Raw genomic sequence first — 6,000 nt, forward strand, 5'->3', positions numbered from 1 at the left:
CATTTCTGTCATTTTGGTTAAGAAAAAAATCACTTGTATAATATTCAGTATTATATTTTGGTTCACACTTGAAATGTTTTATATTTAATATTTCACTATTTATAATTTTAAACATTTTTTTTACTTTTTGAAAAAAATCGTTTTGAACATATTGATGCAAAGATCTCCGCTATTCTGAGACCCTCACAGTATTCCAGTCCCTTTTCAAAACTCATCTCTTCTCCTCTTGTCTACTCGTAGCCCCCCCCCCCGCATCAATCCATGGCGGAGTTTGATAGTCCTATACCCCCCACCCTAACCTCCCCTTATATTGTAAAGCGATTTTGAGTCCTTGAAAAGCTCTATACAAATATAATGTATTATTATTATTATTATTATTATTATTATTATTATTATACTGACATGTATCAGATCTTGCTGTGTACAATAATCTTCCTGAGAGGTGTCACTTGTGATGTAGTCTGTGTGGTCCACAGTGAATGTAGTCCTGACAGCCACAGGTGATAAGAATCAAAGGTTCCCATAGGATCCCATAGGAAAAGCATGGGGGTCATTTTTGACCCACTTATGGAAGCTTGGGGTACTAATACAAAAACTACAATTTCTTAAAATGTAAATTTAAAATGTGAATGGTATGATATCCAAAACATGTTTTTTGAGGAATAGCTGGAATATTAAATGATAAAAAAATGTAATTACAAAGATACTTTAAGAAAACCACCTCACCGGGTCAAAAAAGGCCCACTTATGCATCTAAGGGTTAAAAGCTATCGTGCTGACACAGCTGGATCCTAATCAAAACTGCATCCAACAGAAATTGATAATACCCTTTAATCTCAATCAGTGAAATCCTTCTTCTTATCAAAGCAATTCATTTAATGCATGGTTAGTTTTAAGAAATTAAAATGAAGATCAAAGTTGACTTCAAACGTGGAATAACATGACTTGAACAGACATACAACTTTATAATATATCTATCAACAAATGATTTGATTAAAGGATATAATCATATATACCACCAAATGCCACCTAAAACATTAAGCATTTCTTGTAAAATTGTATTGCATTAATAAATATACAAAGAAAATATCTGAATGTAAATGTGTTGCAAACCAATTGATCGCCACTTAACAGTGAAGAGGTAGAGTTATGTTTAACCCATTTCTAATGACACCAAACTAATACAGCCTGAAATTCTTACCTTTTGGTCTTGAGTAATTATTTGTTGTTATTTATCTTCTGTCAATCGGTCACTGAGTAGTGTGTGGAACATTATGACTGACAGGAGAGGGGAACACAAGTTTAGAAAAGGACGGGGCACAGATAAAGGAATAAGCTTTATCTCCACTGTCACCTTCATGGTCACTTTAATATCATATTAATATATAATCATATTAGGCAACAGTGTCTAATATGATTAGGTGTGATACCAGGCTCAGTGGTGTGGACTAATGCCATCCAAGTACACACAAGTAAGGAGGATCGTACCACAAAGTGCCAAGCTTCAATTCAAACGTTGACATTGACATTTTAAATGACTTGTATTGTCTGTATTATTTGCACGCTTATTCATTCTGTTCAAATCAGTATGTTCAGTTGCAGATAAAGGTTATCTAACCCAATATAATAAGATTCCAGTGGTGGCTGTTTAATAAGTGGGGATTGGTATCGGTTTCATACTGCTTATCGTTACTGGTATATATCGATACTCTTATCAATACTTTCATCCAGAATTTTCTGCAAAAAATATAGACATCACGTGAAAAGATTCAATAACATTTATTTAAGTTATTATATTTATCATTTTTCAGAAACAACTGTATAACTATAGCATTTGAGCCTCTCAGTAGCAAAAACCAATAGAAAACACAAAACAACATTTAAAGAACAACGTTTTGGGATCTCTCATTTATTATTTATTTTAGTTTCTCTAACTGACGTTCCCTGGTGGGATCAATATCAATTTCCTTATGACAGTACTCTGTATCATTCTGCGGTGATGCAGACAGCAACAATGCTTATGTAAGCAGACACCGGGTCAAGCTGAACTTTCTTCTATGACTATTCCCTTCGTTTCGTATCCAACCATTCAGAACCTGATTGGTGACTGTGTCTATTTATTCCATAGTCATAGCAACATCTCATGAGCACAATAAGCATATAATTTAATAATAAGAATCAACCTTGTAATGTTATATCAAAATAAACTCCACACAAGCTTAAACATCTCCAAATGTCATCACATAAATACACACAATACATGTTACTAATCCTTACACTTTCAGTCATTGCTTTCTGACGGACTTGACCCTTTTACTCTTCAGTTCACTTTCTCCTACTTCCTGTACCCGGTTTCCTGTCTAACTTAAAGCGTCAAAATAAAAGTCCTATAACAACAATGAACAATGTGAAACCTTCATTAAACATTACACTTATGACCTAAGGGGGCCGAACAGGCTGTGTCCAGTATCCACAGTCCCAAACTTTCTGCACTGGTCAGTTTTTGGCTGTATGGAGCAGGAGCAGGAAAAGCAGAGAGAGGCTGGCATTCAGGGCCTGTGGAGCAGCGACCAGGACAGGAACCTGTGAGGCCACTGGACAACATATCATGGAGCCCAAAGGTGGGGCAGGGAAGAGCTGCAGCTCCATCTGAGAGCTCAGATGTGGTGCCGGGAAACTCTGCATCACCACCTGAGGGCCAGAGGGTGGATCAGGGAAGAGCTACATCACCACCTGAGGACCAGAGGGTGGAGCAGGGAAGAGCTACATCACTACCTGAGGGCCAGAGGGTGGAGCAGGGAAGAGCTACATCACCACCTGAGGGCCAGAGGGTGGAGCAGGGAAGAGCTACATCACTACCTGAGGGCCAGAAGGTGGAGCAGGGAAGAGCTGCATCACTACCTGAGGACCTGATGGTGGAGCAGGGAAGAGCTACATCACTACCTGAGGGCCAGAAGGTGGAGCAGGGAAGAGCTGCATCACTACCTGAGGGCCAGAAGGTGGAGCAGGGAAGAGCTGCATCACCACCTGAGGGCCAGAGGGTGGAGCAAGGAAGAGCTATATCACCACTTGAGGACCTGATGGTGGAGCAGGGAAGAGCTGCATCACCACCTGAGGGCCTGAAGGTGGAGCAGGGAAGAGCTGCATCACTACCTGAGGGCCAGAGGGTGGAGCAGGGAGGAGCTGCATCACTACCTGAGGGCCTATGGGTGGAGCAGGGAAGAGCTGCATCACCATCTGAGGGCCTGAGGGTGGAGCAGGGAAGATCTGCCGCTGTCCCTTTGCTGTGGCCGGCCTGATGCTTTGTGATCTGAAATGTGACAACAGACTATTTCATCGAACACATTTATAATAAAAATGATATATGTAATGTTATGAGTGCGATCAACTATTATTTATAGGAGAGTTTAACAAACATGGAAATCAAATACACAGTCACGTTCTATTTGACCTTTTTGGTTGAGTCCATCTTTAAGATGGAACCAAATGTGGAGGTGATGCTGGCCTTGATATGGTCCATGTGGGAGAGGATATCCCTGCCGTACATGGACAGCACCCAAAGACTGCTTGGGAGGAGGCTGGGCTCTGGGGGCTCCTGGCAGACCACAGGGAGGAGGCTGGGCTCTGGGGGCTCCTGGCAGACCACAGGGAAGATGCTGGGCTCTGGGGGTAACTACTGGGGGTGTGATATATGCATGAGGCATTTCTTAATCTGAAACTATCATCATTATGTTTTAGTCTGGAGTGAGACACTCAGTGTAAATCCTTTGATTGATAATATTTGCACCAGTAAATTGTAAATGTTCAGTAATATACTTATCATATGTGAATAATAAGTAATAGCTACATATGTTTCTATACTGTACCTTCTGACGGAGGTCACGTAACTTCCGTTTCCTTGGAGCGGGTTTATCCCTCCTGAAGGCCAAAGCCCGTCCATTCCGCATCTCCCATTTCTTTATGGCTTATAGGTTTAGTGATCATCTAAACTTTAAGTAAAATAACAATGCAAGTTTTAGAGAGAACTACACTGCAAAGCGAACAACACTGACACCATGTTAACCATTATTTATACAGGTTATCTACACATATAATCATGTATAAACACACATCTTGTTCATAAACGGTGAAGTTATCCTTTTATCCATAAATGATTGATGTATGTATATTGAATTACAATTAATGTAATGTTATATACAGTATATCGCTATCTTGAATATATATTCAACAATATACTGTATCCTTCCTGGAGCATATAACACAATTGATCATATCATAGTGAGCAACGATCCCTTATCTCACATAAAGATATTTATATCATATAATATATGATATACTTTAGGTGTCTATATGAACAAATAAACTGATAAACATAAACTCATGAAACGCCACCAGTAACCAATAGGCATCTTAACCAAATCTGTAAAGTAACTAAAGGTAAGCTATTAAACACATAGTAGTGGAGTAAAAGTGCACCATTTACCTCTGAATTGTAGTGGAGTAGAAGTACACAGTAAAAAAATATGGAAACACTCAAGTGAAGTACAAGTATCTCAAAATTCTACTAAGTACAGTACTTGAGTAAACCAGCACTAAACCAGCACTAAAGTGAAATATGATACCTGAATGGAGTCGCAAACATACTTGGGCTGCTGTAAGTGTACCTGGGTGGCCCAACAAGGTACGCCTTTAAGTTGGATTCGGGAAACACTGAGCTCCACAGTATACTTTCACTGAAACAAGGGTCCACTTCAGGGGCGGACTGGGGGGGAAAAGTGGCCCGGGGATTAATTGACAGACAGGCCCACTTATGGCGCATTTACACTGCAGGCCTCGCTCGGTTTGGTTAGGCCTTATTAGGCCCGGCTCACTTTAATGCTGCGCTCACATTACAGTTTAGGAACTGGGGTAGTTACTATCAGTGGCGGCTGGTGGAAAATATTTTTGGTGGGGCTGTTGATATAGTGAGTAAAACATTTTCTTTGAGAGAAATTACCCCTTAAATTGGGACTTCTGGTGATGTAATGGCCCCATAAAATCGTGGTTTTAGGGCCAGGAACAACCAGGCTGAGTCGGGCTGAGTATGCTAAACTAACTGCGGTCAAGCCAGCCTCCACTCGGGAAAACCTAGTCAAGCCAGCCCTCACGTGATATTGCGGTGCGCGAATATCCTATGCATTACGGTAGAGTAAAAAAAAATCATCCCTCTGTGTTTAGATGAGAATAAAACCAAAACTGTCCAGTATCAAAGACTCATTTCACTTCAGGGTGATAGCAGGACATCCCATCTAGTCACTCAGAAAAAATCAGGACATTCTGATGTAGAGTTTCAAAATAAAAGACCTTTGAAATCTCTATTGTATGAGCTATCATCCCTGTTTTTAGATGAGAATAAAACAAAAACTGTCCAGTATCATAGATCCATCTCACTCCAGGGTGATAGCAGGACACCCCATCTAGTCACTCAGAAAAAATAGGACATTCTGATGTAGAGTTTCAAAATAAAAGACCTTTGAAGTCTCATTTATGAGCTATCATCCCTGTTTTTGGATGAGAATAAAACAAAGACTGTCCAGTATCATAGATCCATCTCACTCCAGGGTGATAGCAGGACACCCCATGTCGTCACTCAGAAAAAATCAGGACATTCTGAAGTACAGTTTCAAAATAAAAGACCTTTGAAGTCTCATATACAGGGCTGTCTCAGAAAATTAGAATATTGTGATAAAGTTCTTTATTTTCTGTAATGCAATTAAAAAAACAAAAATGTCATACATTCTGGATTCATTACAAATCAACTGAAATATTGCAAGCCTTTTATTATTTTAATATTGCTGATTATGGCATACAGCTTAAGAAAACTCAAAAATCCTATCTCAAAAAATTAGAATAGTTCCTCAGACCAAGTAAAAAAAAAAGATTTATAACAGCAAAACACAATCAAACATTTGAAAATGTCCATTAATGCACTCAGTACTTGGTTGGGAATCCTTTTGCACG

This window comes from Notothenia rossii, assembly GCF_949606895.1.
Source record: "Notothenia rossii genome assembly, chromosome: 9".
Lineage (NCBI taxonomy): Eukaryota > Metazoa > Chordata > Actinopteri > Perciformes > Nototheniidae > Notothenia > Notothenia rossii.